The sequence below is a fragment of the Podarcis pityusensis genome, assembly GCF_964106645.2.
Source record: "Podarcis pityusensis genome assembly, chromosome: 2".
In the NCBI taxonomy this organism is placed as follows: Eukaryota; Metazoa; Chordata; class Lepidosauria; order Squamata; family Lacertidae; genus Podarcis; species Podarcis pityusensis.
In genome coordinates this window covers 16,041,451-16,062,050 of record NC_138029.1, presented here as the reverse complement: position 1 = coordinate 16,062,050, position 20,600 = coordinate 16,041,451, and the positions used below count along the sequence as shown (strand labels likewise).

At 46.8% G+C, this 20,600-nt stretch overlaps 2 pseudogenes across 2 annotated transcripts in view; one reads left to right on the top strand and one right to left on the bottom strand.

Annotated features, from left to right (window-relative positions):
* Window positions 1-20,600, top strand: part of LOC308471099 (leucine-rich repeat-containing protein 3 pseudogene) — a 226,852-nt pseudogene that overhangs the window by 138,753 nt on the left and 67,499 nt on the right. The gene's annotated exons all lie outside the window — the stretch shown is intronic.
* LOC308472441 (small ribosomal subunit protein eS21 pseudogene) lies at window positions 9,893-10,250 on the bottom strand (annotated as a pseudogene). Its single transcript has one exon. The product of its transcript is annotated as a small ribosomal subunit protein eS21 pseudogene (transcript).

The following is a 20,600-nucleotide window of genomic DNA, read 5'->3' as shown; positions in this document are numbered from 1 at the left end:
TGCTGATCAGAAGGTCGGCGGTTTGAATCCCTGCAACGGGGTGAGCTCCCATTGCTTGGTCCCAGCTTCTGCCAACCTAGCACTTTGACATGAAAGCATGTCAAAGTGCAAGTAGATAAATAGGTACTGCTCCAGCGGGAAGGTAAACGGTGTTTCCATGTGCTGCGCTGGTTCGCCAGAAGCGGTTTAGTCTTGCTGGCCACATGACCTGGAAGCTGTCTGCGGACAAACAACGGCTCCCTTGGCCAGTAAAGCGAGATGAGCACCGCAACCCCAGAGTCATCCGTGACTGGACCTAACGGTCAGGGGCCCCTTTACCTTTACTTTTAGTTACATCCTAATGCCCTTTAACCATTGCAACCTGCTTATGGTTTAACTGATTAAATCAAGTAGCAGAAGCTGGGTCTCTCTCTCTCTCTCTCTCTCTCTCTCTCTCTCTCACACACACACACACACACACCAAACACTAACTAATAAAAACAACAGGCACCATGTTGCCTTCCTAAGCTAGAGAAAGGGTTGCACAGCTTCTCTCTCTGCCACGTGAATTATCACACAAATGGGCTCATTGCACAAGGGCCTGTAGGTTTGATGCTCCCACATCTCACCTGAGGTGATGGGGAAGGGTGCTCCCAGTCCTCTGCCACAAGGAGGAAAACAGTTGTCACCTCAGAGTTGCTACCACTCAAGAGTAGGCCAGTCATAGAAGCCAACTCCTAGGGCCCAAGATCCATTTGCCCCCCACAGTAAAATATTGAGGGGGCCAGGCACCCCCAAAGTTGATAGGCATTGCCATTCAAATGACGTGTACGCACCTCACCTTGTGATCGATTATGCAAGAGGGGCTTACCTGGCCCCCCCCAATATTTTATTCAAGCTTAGAAGAATGGCAGGCAAAGATGATGGAATATGCAGAATTGGCGGAACTGACCGGGAAAATCCGAAACCAGCGTGATCAAGCTTTCCAAAATGACTGGGGTAAATTTGTACAACATTTGAAGGACAATTGCAAACAATTAACAACACTAGCAGGATTGATTTAAGAAGACTTATATATGATTTATACCTTTTTATATTTATTTTAAAAGGTGATAATTGGAATGATTGAAAGATAAACAGGAAGAGGAACAAAAGCTATGTCTTGGAAAGGAATTATGAAAACCATGAGGTGGGAGGGAGCGAAGTTGATCAGCTCGTATGAGCGAAATTAATGTGAATAATAAGGATGTATTTAAATATTATGCAATGAAAACTTAATAAAAATATTTCATTCAAGCTGGTACCCCTGAGGCCAGTCGCTGTTGTGTATGCTAAAAGGTTAAGTTGATGCTGTTTGGCCTCAGGCTCCTGCAGTTTTCTTCCAATTGCAGCTACTGTGTGGTTTTCCCCTCAGTCTAGTTATATTGCAATAAAATAAGAGTGTGTTGAGGGCCTAGCTATGTGGCTATCACAGTAAAATAGGGTTTTTCCTGGGAGTGGGGGGCCAAGGGCACAAGGGCCCCTAGGTACAACTCTGCCAATCAGACCTCGAGGCCCTTATCCTCCATAAGTCCCCTAGCACCTCTTGCCATTCCCTCCACCTAGAACTTCAACCAAGATGGCCGCCCCCAACAGCGATTCCTATGGGACCCTTTGGTCCATTCAGAGTTTTGCGGTCACCCGACCAAAGGGAGTGAGCTGAGGAGAAATGAAAGGGTTATAAATAAACACAGCATTTAGGTCCTTTGGCTGATTACAGGGCAGAGCCGCAGTCTGGCTGTGCAGGAAACTTGCTCTCTTATTTTAGCATCTTGTGTTTTGGGTGACCCGACTCCCAGGGCCACGAGCAAAGCCAATCTCAGTTATCTCGATACTGTTGTTCCATGTCAGTAAAGAGATATTTGGAACTGTTGGAAGTCCTTTTTATTCTGTGTTCATGATTAATTGTGCTCATGAAGGTACTGAGGCAGTTATATGTGATCCCACACTCTTTTTTATTGTTCTATTTTTCAATTTTGCAAACATCAAATAAAAGCAGAAAACAATACATGTATCCCCTTTGACTCCCCTTTGACATATTTTAAATCAATCCTCCTAATGAATTTAATTGTTTACAGTAATTTTTCAAATAGATCATATACTTTCTCCTTTATGAAAAATTGATTCTTCCTGGTTTCTAATTCTTCCCATAGGTTTTGCCATTTTGGCATAGTCCAATTTTTCCATCTGCCATTCTTCCTGACTGTATCTTCCTTCCATCTGTGGGCTAACAACATCCGGGCAACTGTGGTCACATACATAAACAGTTTTTTCTGGTCCTTCGGTATCTCCGCACATAACATTCCTAAAAAAAAAGCTTCTGGTTTCTTCCCACTCTCAACATGTTTTAGGGCGGAGAGGCAGGTTTGTTTCTGGTCAGTGTGCCTCTTGTAACTTCCTGATGAAATCCTCTAATTTTTATGCCCCAAATTCTTTATTTTCTGCCCTGCTTTTGTTGCACTGTGGCCCCTGCAGACAACGTGATAGCATTGGGGTAGCATCGCAGAACAACTGATAAGGCTGAATGATGTGTGGAGAGCTCAGTCTAAATCCATCGCTAGTTCACTATTATGGCTTCAATGGCATGTTGCTAATAAAGTAAAGGTAAAGGGACCCCTGACCATTAGGTCCAGTCACAGACGACTCTGGGGTTGTGGCATTCGTCTCGCTTTATTGGCTGAGGGAGCCGGCGTACAGCTTCCGGGTCATGTGGCCAGCATCCATAAGCCACTTCTGGCGAACCAGAGCAGCACACGGAAACGCCGTTTACCTTCCCGCCAGAGTGGTACCTATTTATCTACTTGCACTGGTATGCTTTCAAACTGCTAGGTTGGCAGGAGCAGGGACCGAGCAACAGGAGCTCACTCCGTCGCGGGGATTTGAACCGCCGACCTTCTGATTGGCAAGTCCTAGGCTCTGTGGTTTAACCCACAGCGCCACCCACGTCCCATGATGCTAATACATCTACAAAAAAGAACAGTCTGGAGGGGGCCAGGGATTTCCTCTGGTTCTTTCTCCCCCCCCCCCTTCCAAAGCAGTGCTTCTGTCACAAGACAAAAGAGAAAGTATCTGGTCATAGAATGAATGGAAATGTGGCCAGATGTGACAACAGTGACGAATATGTCTGGAACCAATAGAGGCAAAGAGAGTAACGGGCTGACAGGCTCCAAAACGGAGGTGTCACTCACAGGATGAGGTTACCAGATGCCCCTCCTAAGGAGAGCGCTGTGGGGTCAGGCTGAAAGCTCACCCAGTCCAGCATCCTATTTCTCACAGTGGCCAACCAGATGCCCCTATGATAGGCAGCTCACAAGCAAGGCAGTTATCTCCCCACTTGTGATTTCATTTTGAAAGGCATGCTGCTGCTTCCAAACCATAGCATGTCTATACAATATGAGTTTTAAAAATTGTTATGTACTTTCTTGGGCTCCATGATTACTGCAGATGGTGACAGCAGTCACGAAATTAAAAGACGCCTGCTCCTTGGGAGAAAGGCGATGGCAAACCTAGACAGCATCTTAAAAAGCAGAGACATCACCTTGCCAGTCCGTATAGTTAAAGCCATGGTTTTCCCAGTAGTGATGCATGGAAGTGAGAGCTGGACCATAAAGAAGGCTGATCGCCGAAGAATTGATGCTTTTGAATGATGGTGCTGAAAGAGACTCTTGAGAGTCCCATGGACTGCAGGAAGATCAAACCTATCCATTCTGAAGGAAATCAGCCCTGAGTGCTCACTGGAAGGACAGATCCTGAAGCTGAGGCTCCAATACTTTGGCCACCTCATGAGAAGAGAAGACTCCCTGGAAAAGACCCTGATGTTGGGAAAGATGGAGGGCACAAGGAGAAGGGGACGACAGAGGACAAGATGGTTGGACAGTGTTCTCGAAGCTACCAGCATGAGTTTGACCAAACTGCGGGAGGCAGTGGAAGACAGGAGTGCCTGGCGTGCTCTGGTCCATGGGGTCACGAAGAGTCGGACACGACTAAACGACTAAACAACAACAAGCTTGGATCCTAGAGCGATAGGCAAGTAGGATCCTAGAATGCAACAACTGATTGGCTTGCAGGAAAAGACCAATCAGGCTCCAGGAGGAAGTTAATCAGCCTATTAGGCTGGTAGGATCATAGAACGCAACAACTGATTGGCCTGCAGGAAAAGACCAATCAGGCTCCAGGAGGGAAGCAGAATCAGCCAATCAAATGGGACTCATTGTGTAAATAATGTATATAAAAGCCTGAGGTCTGGGGGGGCAATTAAATCACTGTTTTACAAGGTGAAATAAAGAGCATGAAATCACTACAGGACTCGGAGTATATTTCAAAAATTGTTTCTAAATTGTATTTTAAGCTGGTGGTAATCCACCCTGGTACCTAAGGGCGAAAAGTAGGTCGTCTTCAACAACAACAACAGCAACAACATGGCGTGCCCTGCGTTGCCAGACCTAGCTGTAATCCTCACAGCAGCCACCAAGAGAAACGAGGCTACATTCACAAGTGATGTTTAAATGTACTGTTGCATTTTTCCTCTGCCTTAAATTTCTTAAAGCGCAACTTTTTGAAAGGGTAAAATGTAGACTTTCAGTCAAAAGATAACAATTCTCCTCTGCTTTTGGTACAACAGCCCCATTCTGGAATCAAAAGCATTATGTGCATCGACGTCCTAAATTTCTTTGTTTTTTTTTTATATATAAATTTTATTTTATAACACCATACAAACAAAAAAGACAAACACAACACATTCACACCAAAAAAAACTAAATAAAGAAATATATATATATATATATATATATATATATATATATATAAAATATATATATATACTCCTGACATAAGACAACAACAAATTAACTACATTAACTACATAAAACACAACACTGACTGACTTCCCTTCATCTCGGTTTCGGAATGTGTTATAAAATTTTTCTATCTGCAGTTTCTTTTCCTCAAAAAAAAATTCTTTACATCACAAGTGTTATATCGCACCTACTGTGTTTTTTAGTTTTTTTTACCTCTGTTTCCATGTATGCCATGAATTTATTCCAATCTTTATTAAACTTTGTGTCTTTTTGATTTCTTATTTTCTGTGTCATTTTTGCCAATTCTAGATAGTCGAGTAGTTTCGATTGCCATTCATTTATGGTTGGGATTCTTGGTGTCTTCCAATTCTGCGCTATTAGAGTTCTGGCGGCCACTGTCGCGTACTGAAAGAGTGTTTGATCTTCCTTTTTGATTTCCTCTCCAATTATCCCCAGCAAAAAGGCTTCAGGTCTCTTTATAAAGGTATATTTAAAGATTTTTTTAGTTCATTGTAAATAGATTCCCAAAATTTTCTAATAGGCTCGCACAACCACCACATATGATAAAAATCGCCCTCCTTAATCTTGCACTTCCAGCATAATTTATCACCAGTTTTATATATTTTTTCCAGTTTCGACGTCCTAAATTTCAACAGAGTTGGGCAGGTACTAGAAACAGGCCAAAGGCAGAAAGCAGTACCAGAGGTCAAAGTCAGGCCAAAGGTCATTCCCAAAGGAATCGACTGCAAGGGACTAACACAAGGATGAACTGGGGAGGTAGTATCCTGAGCAGCAATGGGAAGGCGAGGCTATGCACACATTTTCAGAGATATTTCCCCTCTTTTTAATAAAGCGGCTCTAGGCGCATTTCGGCAAGGGGATAACTAGAAAAGCATAATTAAGAAACAAAAGGACATCCACATCTGCCGAATGAGCTTTCAGGTCCCTTCATGGATAAGGAATTGGGGATTTATTCCCAGGTTTAGATGAAAGCGTGTCAAAAACTCATCTTCATCGGAACTTCAAATGGTTCAGGGATAAAGTACTTGTATGTATTGCAGCAGCTTTCATGAAAACTTTACATCTGTGCAAAGCTCTGTCCAGGCAGGGTGTGTGTGTGTGTGTGTGTGTGTGTGTGTGTGTGTGTGTGTTTATATTGCACATCTTGTCGACCGGGACTTGTTTCAAAGTGGCAAGTGACGCTGCTTCTCTTCCCACTATAGTCTCCAAAATAATTGCCCAAGCTTCTGCTCTGCCAAGGCTTGTTAGAGGACACTAGAGCAAGAATTGGATCACAGCTACTCCGTTTAAATCACATGGCTTGCCCCAAGGAATCTTGGGAACTGCCGCTTACATCTCTCAGAGCTACAATTCCCGGCACCCTTAGCAGACTACATTTCTGCCACTGGTTTTCTGCAGTTTCATACAACTCAGTGAATCTCCTTTATCACAGATGCCCGAATCACCTCTGATATGTCCCTTATTTTTCAAAATGTGGCATTTCAACCCATGCATGGGATGTGCATATCCGATATGCCCTAATTCTGTCCGCTTTTTCAAATGTAACTCTCTGGTTTCAACCATGAATAGACTTTTCTTCCTCCCTCTTTGTCAATTTCCGGTCTCTCCAGGGGAGGCAAGGACTGTGGAGGGTACATCTTTGGGTGGTAGGGGGCCCGGGGGGGGGGGACGGGTGGCGCGGGAAGGGAATATAATTGAAGGGAGTGTTCTGTGCGGGGTATACTTTGTAAATTAGATTTCTAGTGGAATCCAATTTGGAGCAGACAGCGCCGGCTTGACAGCTACTAACTCGATTACCTGCACCTTCTAATGTTCATTCTGTGGCAACTGCCAGCCAGCTCAGCTTGCAAGGCGGATGGGTTTGATTTAGCAATGGCTTCAGTGGGGCATTTGCAGATTTGGGGAGGGGGGAAACAAGCCCTGCTGTGAAGTGAAGCCATTGCGTTTCCCTCAGCCTCGACTGACATGCTCAAGGCAATCAAAAGGCGCATGGGCAGCACCGCTTGGGAAGCCGCACCGCTTCTCAGAATGCATAGCTGCCATGTCATGCCTCTTCCGTCGGGGCTGGGCCCAATTCTGTCTGATCTGGGGTTCTAAGCATGTCCGCCCCACTGGTCTTCAAGCTCAGGAGCCTGGACAGCTCAGTTTTTGTTTTTTGTTTTGCTTTCCAACAGTTTTGTTGTTGCTGTTGTTTAGTCGTTTAGTCGTGTCCGACTCTTCGTGACCCCCTGGACCAGAGAATGCCAGGCACTCCTGTCTTCCACTGCTTCCCACAGTTTGGTCAAACTCATGCTGGTCGCTTTGAGAACACTGTCCAACCATCTCGTCCTCTGTCGTCCCCTTCTCCTTGTGCCCTCCATCTATTTCTAATAATATTGACTCTTTTCATTTACTAACCTCTTCTCCTTTATTAATTCCAATCCTTAATATTCACTACTGCCTAATCTTATTCTACCCCTAGGCCTATTTGTTACTTCCAAAAATTTTCTATTTATCTTATATCACAATATTATTATATCACAATTCCAATCTGTTACCTCCGAGGATGTGGACAGGCTGCTTGGACGAGTGAAGCCAACCACCTGTCTCCTGGATCCTTGCCCATCCTGGCTTATAAAAGCTAGCCGGGAAGGACTGGGCGATGGGCTTCGTGGGGTGGTGAATGCTTCCCTCCGTGAGGGAGCCTTCCCAGACCCGCTGAAAGAGGCGGTTATTAAACCGCTTCTTAAAAAACCATCTTTAGATGCGGCCACGATGGCCAATTATCGCCCAGTCTCAAATCTTCCATTCTTGGGCAAGGTGATTGAGCAAGTGGTTGCTGAACAACTCCAGGCACGCCTGGAAGAAGCGGACCATTTCGATCCCTTCCAGTCGGGATTCAGGCCTCATCATGGGACTGAAACTGCCTTGGTCGCACTGGTTGATGATCTCCGGCGGGCTAGGGACAAAGGTGAGAGCTGTTTCCTAGTTCTGCTGGATCTCTCAGCGGCGTTTGATACCATCGACCATAACATCCTTCTGGACCGTCTTGAGGGGCTGGGAGCTGGGGGCACTGTCATACAGTGGTTCCGCTCCTTCCTCCTGGGCTGTGTTCAGAAAGTGGTGGTGGGGGATGAGTGTTCAGACCCCTGGGCTCTCACTTGTGGGGTGCCTCAGGGTTCTGTCCTCTCCCCCATGCTTTTCAACATTTACATGCAGCCACTGGGAGAGATCATCAGGAGGTTTGGGCTGGGTGTTCATCAGTATGCGGATGATACCCAGCTCTACCTCTCTTTTAAATCAGAACCAGTGAAGGCGGTGAAGGTCCTGTGTGAGTGTCTTGAGGCGGTTGGAGGATGGATGATGGCTAACAGATTGAGGTTGAATCCTGACAAGACAGAAGTACTGTTTTTGGGGGACAGGAGGCGGGCAGGTGTGGAGGATTCCCTGGTCCTGAATGGGGTAACTGTGCCCCTGAAGGACCAGGTGCGCAGCCTGGGAGTCATTTTGGACTCACAGCTGTCCATGGAGGCACAGGTCAAATCTGTATCCAGGGCAGCTGTTTACCAGCTCCATCTGGTACGTAGGCTGAGACCCTATCTGCCTGCGGACTGTCTCGCCAGAGTGGTGCATGCTCTGGTTATCTCCCGCTTGGACTACTGCAATGCGCTCTATGTGGGGCTACCTTTGAAGGTGACCCGGAAACTACAACTAATCCAGAACGCGGCAGCTAGACTGGTGACTGGGAGCGGCCGCCGAGACCATATAACACCGGTCTTGAAAGACCTACATTGGCTCCCAGTACGTTTCCGAGCACAATTCAAAGTGTTGGTGCTGACCTTCAAAGCCCTAAATGGCCTTGGTCCAGTATATCTGAAGGAGCGTCTCCTCCCCCATCGTTCTGCCCGGACACTGAGGTCCAGCTCCGAGGGCCTTCTGGCGGTTCCCTCACTGTGAGAGGCCAAGTTACAGGGAACCAGGCAGAGGGCCTTCTCGGTAGTGGCGCCCGCCCTGTGGAACGCCCTCCCATCAGATGTCAAAGTGATAAACAACTACCTGACATTCAGAAGACATCTGAAGGCAGCCCTGTTCAGGGAAGTTTTTAATATGTGATATTTTAGTGTATTTTTCATCTTTGTTGGAAGCCACCCAGAGTGGCTGGGGAAAGCCAGCCAGATGGGCGGGGTACAAATAATAAATTATTATTATTATTATTATTATTATTATTATTATTATTATTTAGCTAAATATTCTTTGAATTAATTCCTATCCTCTTATGTCTCCTCTTCCTTCTGGTCACGGATTCTTCCAGTCAGGTCAGCCAGCTCCAAAAAGTCCAACATCTTCATCTGCCATTCTTCTATTGTTGGTATTTCTTGCGAATTCCAATTTTTTGCTAATAAAATTCTAGCCGCTGTAGTGGCATACAAAAACAGTCTACCATCTTTTTTTGGGCAATTCCAATCCTATTATTCCAAGTAGAAAGGCTTCTGGTTTCTTAATAAATGTATCACTTCGTTTTAGGGAGGGCAATCCTTTCATTTGTGATATCCAGGGATCAGGGCTTCTCCTGAAAGAAGCGAGGGAGTATGAGGTAGGAACTGGAGAAGCTTGTTGTTGCTTAGTCGTTTAGTCGTGTCCGACTCTTCATGACCCCATGGGCCAGAGCACGCCAGGCACTCCTGTCTTCCACTGCCTCCCACAGTTTGGTTAAACTCATGCTGGTAACTTTGAGAACACTGTCCAACCATCTCGTCCTGTGTTGTCCCCTTCTCCTTGTGCCCTCCATCTTTCCCAACATCAGGGTCTTTCCCAGGGAGTCTTCTCTTCTCATGAGGTGGCCAAAGTATTGGAACCTCAGCTTCAGGATCTGTCCTTCCAGTGAGTACTCAGGGCTGATTTCCTTAAGAATGGAGAGGTCTGATCTTCTTGCAGTCCATGGGACTCTCAAGAGTCTCCTCCATCACCATAATTCAAAAGCATCGATTCTTGGGCGATCAGCCTTCTTTATGGTCCAGCTTTCACTTCCATACATCACTACTGGGAAAACCATAGCTTTTACTATACGGACCTTTTATAACGAATTTCACATCATGCTTCTTCATCATGCTTTAGAAATTCTTGGATATTTTACCATCGTTCTCTGCAAGGCGCAGGATTGAGTCATCAAATTCCCCCATTCTGCGAATTGCTCCACAAATTGCGTACGTTTTGAATTGGCCATTTACTCTGCCTGTGACTTTATCAACCTCAGAAATATTCATCTGGATGGAGGCATGGTCTTTAGCACCAATTATCCGGTTGCTAGCAGAGCATTTACGAGGAACGTAGAGATCCACAAATTCCCCAGCATCATTCTGCATTGTGTTTTTCTAGGGGTTTGCCACAAGTGACGTGCAACCAGAAATTGCTCCTCACACGCCGCGAGCCCAGGCCGGAATGCCTGGGCAGCTCAGTTAGTTAGAGTGTGGTGCTGATAAAGCCACTTCCACATGAAGAAGGAGGAAGGGTTGCGGGCTTCACGGTCCCTCCACACGTGCGACGTGCGACACATGATTGGGGGGATTCCTGGCCGCGTCACTCCTAGCTGGCCAATCAGCTCGGGGGCAGGGCCTGCCCTATAAAGGCAGGACGCGGCCGTCCTATAAGGTTTTCTTTTTGACCTTGCTATGGACCTTGGTTGGTTGCCGTTGAGGGGCCTGGTAGGAATTTTTCCACTTGGCAAATTGGCACCAGCCCCTTGGTTTTCGCCTACCTTGTAGCAAATCGTCACAACTTACTGGGTATTGGCAGTTAGACATTGGTTTAGTTCTGTAGATGAATGGGGGGGGGGTAGCACCATCACCTGCCCCACATATTGAAGGGTAGTCCGCTAAAAGCGTGGCCCTGTCCGAAGACTAGGGAGGTTAGGGCCTAAGGCACGCCCCCTGTTGGTGACTCCAGGGGAGTTCCTAGTTGATGTGCATCAGCAGGACTCCCCCTACTGGTGGTTAACCCTTCCCGGACTTCAAGCAGACGGGCTGGAGTCGGATATAGTCGGTTAGGACCAATGCCTAAGCCAATACCGCTCATCACCTGTAACCAATAAAGTTGTGGCCTTTTTTAGCCCATTAACCTTAATAATTGTGCCATGTGTCATTATTTCCACCTGGGGGGGGGGGTCGGGAACTCGCCACGCAACATCAGGGTTGCAGTTTCAATCCCCGTATGTGACAGCTGCATATTCCTGCATTGCAGGGGGTTGGAATAGATGATCCTTAGGGTCCCTTCCAAGTCTAGAATTCTCTTATTCTATGGGTAGCTCTTGGGACAGTGAAGGCACCATCTCTCAGAGAATCACGTAGGGCAGGAATGGGGAACCTCGGGCTGTGATTCCTGTATTGTAGGGGGTTGGACTAGATGGACTTTGGGGTCCCTTCCAGCTCTACAGCTCAGTGACCGAAGAGACTCTTTGATTATTCCCATTCCATGAAAGATTCCAAAGAGACAGAATTAGAACAAGGACCATGAATGAAAACTGGCTTACTGTTCTGATGTAAACTGCATTTACTTGGAAGAAACTTCTGTTGAAACCAGTGAGACCGTTGAATATGTTCAGGACCGGGATATCTGTGCAGTGGAAGTTGGTGGTTAGAGATTTTGGGGTTGTATTTCTAAGCTCTCAGAAAGGAACTAAGTATAATCATTTAGAACAGGATGGCGTAAAGCCCTGGAAGGGAAGCGGGATTTAGATATTTAGAATGAGAGTTGGGAAGATTCCTGGGCTTTTATCCCCAGCTTTGCCACTGGGCTTGGCAACCCTGTTTTTTGGATGCTTTCCTAGAGGTTTTGTGTCATGAAGAAATGTCTTTCAGAGACTAAGAGACCCAGAGACGAATTTGCTGTGGAGCAGCAATCAGATTTTTTTTGCTGATAACAAAAGTCGATCTGATTCTCCGTTTGTATTCATTCTGAGAATTCCCTCCACTGGTTTTAATTCTTCTAAGTAGCAATAGGGCCCTGGAAATGAATCTTTAATTCTTGGAGGCTCCAGAATAATCCTGCAGGGCTCACTGGCAACCTGAGCTGCCACTAGCAATGCGTGCTTAAAACATTCCTGCACAAGTCTGTGACCCACTGAGCTGAACACAGCCTACCAATCTTGGAAAAACCTGAATCTTGAATTTTCAGTACCCCATTTTTCTATTTCGCAAAGTGTATGTTCCTATCAAAGGGACGCGGCAGGCGCTGTGCGTTAAACCACAGAGCCTAGGACTTGCTGATCAGAAGGTCGGCGGTTCAAATCCCCGCAACGGGGTGAGCTCCTGTTGCTCAGTCCCTGCTCCTGCCAACCTAGCAGTTTGAAAGCACCTCAAAGTGCAAGTAGATAAATAGGTACCGCTCCGGCGGGAAGGTAAATGGCGTTTCCGTGTGCTGCTCTGGTTCACCAGAAGCGGCTTAGTCATGCTGGCCACGTGACCTGGAAGCTGTATGCTGGCTCCCTCGGCCAATAAAGCGAGATGAGCGCCGCAACCCCAGAGTCGTCTGCGACTGGACCTAATGGTCAGGGGTCCCTTTACCTTTACCTTTATGTTCCTGTAAATTAGGGTCATTTAGGGTTACAATGGTGCCCCAAAAGCTTCTCAGCTGCCCATCACTGCCCCCTTGGTCATCTGGTGGTAGCGGTGGTTATTTATTTTTTTCTCCCTTGAAAAGTACATAGAGCAGGAGGAGGAAGTTGAAAGAGTGGTGCACTTTCGTGCTTCTTTTTTCAACTCTATGCACTTTTCAAGGTTCATGTTAATTCCACTGGATGTGACTTCAGTGCAGATCCCTTGGGAAAGCATGAACAGACATTCACTTTCTCTCTTTCTGTCTCCCCTCCGGGGGTCTCAAGGGGAAAGAGAAGAGACCAGCAGGTAGGTGACTCCCAAAAGCCAACACATTCGTCAATGAATTAGTTAGCTGTGTGCAAATATATATTATTTTGATGCACCTTTCCATTTCCCTTTCTCCATATTTGTGTTAATGGGACACAATGCAGACAGCTAGAGCCGGATTATGAGGGCTTCAGTTTAAAGCAGCAGCTGAGTGAGATCAGCTTCAAATTCCAGCCTGAGAGCAGGGGCATACTAAGGGTTGGCCAGTTTGGCCTCTACTAACGGGGCATCAAAATTGTGCCTCTCTACTCTGGCTTGGAAAGGCTAGGAGCCCATCCACTCCCTGGGCTGCATTTGTGCCCCAGGCCTGCGACTCTGGCTGCCTAGATGTCACAGGAGCCTGCCAGTTAGTAATCACCCAGTTCAAAGATAGAGTTAACTTTTATTAGCAAAAACACGATCTCCATAGATGGGATTGAATGTCAGGCCTAATGAGCAGAGTAGCTTCTTACTGGCAGTCTTCCTGCATGAAAATCAGATGCCGAGACTAAAATTCCCCACCTTCTCGGGGCTTTTTCCAAGCAATCAGAGACTGAGCCTACATGCAGCCAAGCAGCTCTTTCGCCCTTTTCATGCCTCTCTTGGTTCTGGGAGACAAGTGGGGAGGGGAGCTTGTTGCAGCAAGAAAGAGAGATACCCTTGCCTCTTCCCCAGCCTGACTCCTCTCTGCCTCTTGGCCTCCCTTCACCCACTCTCCTTCTTCAGCTTCTGCCTCTGATTCTGGGCTGTTCTCTGTCACAGACTCTCCAAGCTCACTAAGCCCTGTTACCTCTTCAGCTTCTGAAATTTGGGGCGTGGCTTCTGCTTTTTGTGTGTGTGTAGAGTCCTGGATTTCTGCCCTGAAGTCCTGCCCCCTGATGGCATCACTGAGGAAAGCTTGTCTGAGCAATGGGCATAAGCTAAGCAACAGAGGAAGAATGTTTCAGTGTCTCAAGCTGCATGGGAACAGGGCTGGTTAATAATAATAATAATAATAATAATAATAATAATAATAATTTATTATTTATACCCCGCCCATCTGGCTGGGCTTCCCCAGCCACTCTGGGCGGCTTCCAAAAAGAATATTAAAGAATATTAAAATACTATAATACATCAAATATTAAAAGCTTCCCGAAACTGTTTAAAAAAACAGTGCTGACAGGGAACATTTTACGCTTCACATTGGCGCCTTCTTTTTGTACCTCCAGCCCCTCTCTCAGAGGAGGCGGCAAATGAAGTCCACGCACATCTGGGCATTGGCCCCCCGTCAGCAGGAATGATGTCTGAGTCACAGCTTCGCATGTTGCTACACACCAGCAGCCGAGCGAAATAAAAGGGAGGCAGGAGAAAACTGGCAAAGCCTCTATGAAGACACCCACAGTAGCAGATTGCAACGAATGCTTTTCCTTCTGCTTCTTAAACTGGGAAATTAAAAGCAGCTGAGGGGAAATCCAAATGTTATCTCAACCGCGTAGCTGCTGCCGATAATCACTTCCACCAAAAATCGTTTCCACGTGCTCAGGGCTCCACGTGGCTGCGGTAATGTATGGAGGATATCCTGTTTACCAGCCCCTTCACCCCCCCCAAAAAAGCTAACCCAAGTTGCTGGTAAATGGGTGCATCTTTCCCGGGAGGTGGGACTTTTACTTATTCTTGGACTCTTGCTGTGTCTATGGTGGCTGCAGGAGTGTGAAAGGCACTTACCGTGTGGTACCCACAAGACATTATTGAGAGATGCAACACACATCCATCTACATCAAGGGTGGGCAACCTCTCCAGTCCGAGGACCACATTCCCTTGCAGGCAACTTTCCAGGGGCCAGCCACATGCCAGTGGTGTGCAAGGCCAGAGGTCAGAGCAACTAACACTAACACATTATACACACACACACACAGTGGACACTCGGGTTGCGAACGTGATCCGTGTGGGATGCACGTTCGCAGCCCGCAGCATTCACAACCTGCGTCTGCGCACGTGCGGGTTGCGATTCAGTGCTTCTGCGCATGTACAAAGCCCAATTTAGCGCTTCTGCGCATGCGCGACTGCCGAAACCCAGAAGTAACCCGTTCCAGTACTTCCGAGTTTTGGCGGTCTGTAACCCGAAAAAACGCAACCTGAAGCGTCTGTAACTCGAGGTATGACTGTATATAGATCTATAGATATATATAAAAGTTTTCATAAGTTTACAAACAGACACACAACAAACACATACATCCAGTGCTTTTTTTCTTTTACAAAAATGTTTAGGGGGACTCTCTAAACATTGAAATACTGCCCCTTAATGAGGCCAAGCTAAGATTCACAAAAGGTTAAGGGGTATGCGTCCCCCTGCATTCCTCAGAAAAAAAGCACTGCATACATCCAATACAAATACATATTTGACTTCCCTCCCCCCTTTTGTGGTTTCTTTGTTAATTTTAGTTTTTTACACTGCATCTTCTACTTTATTCCATTTTTAAGTTAATCTTCTGTTTATCTCCATTATATTTTTAACCGCTTGTTTTAAATTAATTCTACTAATGAATTAGTTAATCCTACTAAGTTAATCCTACTAATGAATTAGCAGGTGGTGCTGTGGGTTAAACCACAGAGCCTAGGATTTGCCAGTCAGAAGGTTGGCAGTTCGGATCCCCACAACAGGGTGAGCTCCCGTTGCTCAGTTCCTGCTCCTGCCAACCTAGCAGTTCGAAAGCACAAAGTGCAAGTAGATAAATAGGTACCGCTCCGGCGGGAAGGTAAACAGCGTTTCTGTGCGCTGCTCTGGTTCGCCAGAAGCGGCTTAGTCATGCTGGCCACATGACCCGGAAGCTGTACGCTGGCTCCCTCGGCCAATAAAGCGAGATGAGCGCCGCAACCCTAGGGTTGGCCATGACTGGACCTAATGGTCAGGGGTCCCTTTACCTTTACCTAGGAAACCTGAGGAGGCATCAATTGTTGGTGCAGAATCTGCAGCTGACTCTTTAGCCCAGCGACTTTGAGAAATACACAACTGTCCGCCCAGTCCCTGGTCAAAGTCCTAAACCGCTGATGGCTTAGGGACCCTGCTTAACCTTCAAGAGTTGTGGTTAATGAACACGGGAGACCAGATTTCCAAACAAGGGTTATATTGGTGTATGTAGCCCTGCCAAGCAAGCACATCACTCAGATATCTTAGCTCTTCTCCTCACAGCAGATGCAGCTCTTAAGTTGCAAGCAGACAACACCTTCTCCAGACAGTTGGATGGGGGCCTGTAGTGGGCATTGCTGCTTGTGTACACTGGTCTTGATGTTTTCTCTGGCCAACAGGTTTTTCAGGCTTTTGTGGTGCTTTAAAAACTTGGAAAACCTGTTTGACCAGAAGTGATAGTAGGGCAAAAGACACAGGCATCTACATAAGGAATGGGGAACCTGAGGCCCTCCAGCTCTGATTGGACTTCATTTCCCATCCACCCCAGCCAGCAAGGCTGGCGCTTCAGGGATGATGAGAACTGTAGTCCAGCAAACATCTGGAACACCACAAATTCCTTGCCCCTGATATTTAGGTAAAGGTAAAGGGACTCCTGACCATTAGGTCCAGTCGTGGCCAACTCTGGGGTTGCGGCGCTCCTCTCGCTTTATTGGCCGAGGGAGCCGATGTACAGCTTCCGGGTCATGTGGCCAGCATGACTAAGCCGCTTTTGGCGAACCAGAGCACGCACGGAAGCGACGTTTACCTTCCCGCCAGAGCGGTACCTATTTATCTACTTGCACTTTGAGGTGCTTTCGAACTGCTAGGTGGGCAGGAGCAGGGACCGAGCAACGGGAGCTCACCCCGTCGCGGGGATTCGAACCGCCGACCTTCTGATCGGCAAGTCCTAGGCTCTCCGGTTTAACCCACAGCGCCACCCATATGCCCCTGATATTTACTTTTATTTTTAAAAAATAAAATCGTATGCCACTTGATTGCAGCAACACCTCTGAGTGGTTTGCAAGAAATATTAAAATTATAAATAAATGAGGAACAATCACATACCATGCCTCTTTTAAGAGCTGTTGTATGTCTGCAGCCTTACATTGTTGAAGCAATCCTAGAAATCATAGGAAGACTATGATGGAGTTATTCCTCTCTCTCTCTCTCTCTCTCTCTCTCTCTCTGTGTGTGTGTGTGTGTGTGTGTAGGAGGGGCTCCCTCCAACCATCTTACCCCTAGGGGCTAAAGATCTGAGGGAACTCCTCGCCCGAACAGGCGCTTCTCCTTCAAAGAGGAAGCAAAATAAACTGTAGAATGAGTTCCATGTGCAGAGGTTGCTGTGTGTATGTGTGTGTTTAGGGGAAGGAGTTGGGGGGTGGGGAGTAAGAAAGGCTCCTGGGATGGGTAGAGGGGAGCGTGGAAGCCACAAGGCACCGGGCAGGATGGGTCCCACCCAAGAATCAGGGAAAGAGAATATGGCAAAGAGAAGCAAATAATTAGGGGGAGGCAGGGAACAGAACGTTGCCCCCCGAAGTGTGTGTCTTTGCATGTGAGCACACACAAAGAAAATCTGCTATGGAGATGTGGGAGCCGATAAACTGGTTTCATTCTGATAATAAAAGTTTGTTGCAGATTGATTCTGCATTCCCCTGCAGTGTGTCCATTTGAAAACAGATGCAGGTGATGCCAGCAAGGGGTGTGTGTGTGTGTGTGTGTGTTATGTACTGAGTTGAATAGGATCCAAAATGAAGCAGTCTGATTGGCCCTAGAACAATGGGATCCAGAATGCAGCAGTCTGATTGGTCTACAGGAGCCACCCAATCCAGCTCCAGGTGGAAGTGAATCTGCAACCTGATAGGCCTACAGGAGAATCCCGGAATTAGCCAATCACGTGCAGCCCATTGTGTAAATAATGTATATAAAGCAGACGTCCTGGGGGAACTTCCATTTCTCCTTACCACTATGAGTTGAATAAAGAGCATGAAATCCGCTCTTGACTCCGAGTATATTTCAGTGTGTGTCCATTCCTGCCCAGCGATGTTGTCCAAGGTCACAGTCTCCCCCCCCCCCTTTCTTCTTCATTCACCCAGGGCAAATAAAGGGAGGAAAATTGTGGATACCTTAACAAATCAGAGGGTTTTCAAACTTTTTCAGCAGGGGACCGGTCCACTGTCCCTCAGACCTTGTGGGGGACCAGACTATATTTTTTGGGGGGAAATGAACAAATTCCTATGCCCCACAAATAAGCGAAAGATAAGCGAAGGGCAAGCGATGGATGTAACATTGAACATTAGGATGGTGCCTCTGTTTCCTACAACTGGAAAACATTTCCTCCTTTTCTTTATGTGCAAACTTTTTACTTTTTGAGGGGGTGGGGGAAAGGTGATTAAAATTTGGTGGGTGGGCCATCAGAGGCCAGATAAAAAATACCTCCAGGGCTGCTGCTTGATTGACTCTAAAAGGCATGGAGCTATTCTGGACTGCGTGTCTCTGAGTCAACAGGGAATTTCCTCCCAATTCTAAGATGAGATTCAGAGGTGGGATTTCCCCCCAGACCACAGCAGGAGGGGTACTTCCTCCCCCTTCCATGCCTGCTCTAGCCCCACCAATTATTAATTCCCCCCTCCCACCCACGTGCATTTTTAGGGGGAAACAACTTGCACATTAAATACAAAGAAGTGTGTGACATGACGCCTAGTCCAGCCCTTAAGACTAAACATTTTGGGTTTGGGAGTTAATTATGCAGACTAAAAAGTCTTATCTGGCCATACAAATCACTCCTAGCCTAGTTCAGCCCTTAGACTAAAAGTTTTGGGTTTCGTAGTTAATTGTCCAGACTGAAAAGCATCCTATGGCCATACAAATCTGCCCGATGTGAGATGCAGGCTGCCTCCATCTTGTTTAATCCCTGCATCTTTTTTTGCCTGCCTGTCCTCCCCTTCGGCTCTCTTGCGTTCTCTCTCCCTCTTTCTCCGAAAAAGGCCAATCCCTGGCCGTCCAAGGAGCCTCCCTCAGCCCCGGATGTTTCCCTTGTGGTCAGAGGCCCTGAAATAAGCTCCTCTAATGGGTGTGTGGGCTGTGGCGGCCGCTCGCTCCACCCGAAGCCCCACTTGCCTTTGCCAGCTGCCACTGGGCTCCAGACAGCTCAGCAGCGGAGGGGATGGGGAAGGCCACAAGCATGTGGAAGCTACCTCCCATCGCTTTCTTCCCTGCTGGAGCAAGGACAAAAATACCGGGCAAGGGAGGGTGCCAGAGGCGAAGGAGAGGAAGAACAACTTCGTTCCGCAAAGGGCTTCCTGCAAGGACGCACGCAAATGCACCGTGTGGGAGCTGACAGGATCCCTGAAGGAGCTTAAGGAGGTTCACCTACAGCCCTGGGCCAGGGCTTAAGTTGTAAACAAAGAAGCGCACATTTGCCCTCTGACCCAGAGGACTAGATCGGTACAGCCCGTCAACTTGTGCGCATGAACAACACACACAAGAGAGGCTCAAAGGCACTGGCTGCGCAAAGACATCCTTTTTTTGTCCTCTCACAACCTAAACCAGGATGATTCTTTACCCGAGGGCCACATTGGCTTCCAGGGGCCACATGCCAGGCCTGGGCTGGGGGGGGGGAATGGGTGTGGCAACCATATACCCTCCAGCATTTCTCCGATGAAAATAGGGATGTCCCATTCCATAATGATAATTTTACTATTTATACCCCACACATCTTATTGGGTTACCCCAGCCACTCTGGGCAGCTTCCAACATACATTAAAACAGAATAAAACATTAATTTTTTTTTAAAAAAACTTCCCTATTCAGGGCTACCTTCCGATGTCTTCTAAAGGTTGCATAGTTACTTCTCTCCTTGGCTTGAGGGTCGCGTAATTCCATACCGTCCAACATTTCTCTGATGAAAATAGGGACATCCTAAGGAAAAGCGGGACATTCCGGGATCAAATCAGAAATGGACGTAATCCTGGGACTGCCCCTGGAAAATAGGGGCACTTGGAGGGTCTGCAACCAATGTGGCTTTTCCCATTTGGGGAAGAAATGGAGGCAGTGAGAAATTTTACTTTCTTGGGCTCCATGATCACTGCAAATGGTGACAGCAGTCACAAAATTAAAAGATGCCTGCTTCTTGGGAGAAAAGCAATGACAAACCTAGACAGCATCTTATAAAGCAGAGACATCACCTTGCCAACAAAGGTCCGTGCAGTTAAAACTATGGTTTTCCCAGTAGTGATGTATGGAAGTGAGAGCTGGACCATAAAGAAGGCTGATCACTGAAGAATTGATGCTTTGGAATTATGGTGCTGGAGGAGACTCTTGAGAGTCCCGTGGACTGCAAGAAGATCAAACCTGAAGGAAATCAGCCCTGAGTGCTCCCTAGAAGGACAGATCCTGAAGCTGAGACTCCAATACTTTGGCCACCTCATGAAAACAGAAGACTCCCTGGAAAAGACCCTGATGTTGGGGACGACAGAGGATGAGATGGTTGGACAGTGTTCTTGAAGCTACCAGCATGATACTGAGCATGATACTGTGATACTGAGATCATGATGATGCAAAGTCGATGCACATTGCAATGTGTGGTCCCTTGCAGGTTTTTTTTAGTAATAATATTTTATTCTTTTTTTTCCATAGAGAAAGTTACATTTGTTACTCGACGATTATATTCCAGTTCAAGAAAACTAGTGACTTCCCACTTACCCAACATTGATGCTTATAACTCAAATTGTGTACAATTGCGTCTTATCTAATTTCATCTTCTGTAATATATTCTGCTGTTTTCTTGCGCTTCAAACCCCACTGTGGTCTTCGCATATGGAAAATAACATTTTAGATAGATTAGAAAGCGTTTCCAGTCTCCTTTAAAAGTTTCTACATTTTATCAATGCTGTCAATTTTGCCATCTCTGCATATTCCAAGATTTTCACCAACCATTCTTCCTTTGAGGGCGTTCTCTCCTCC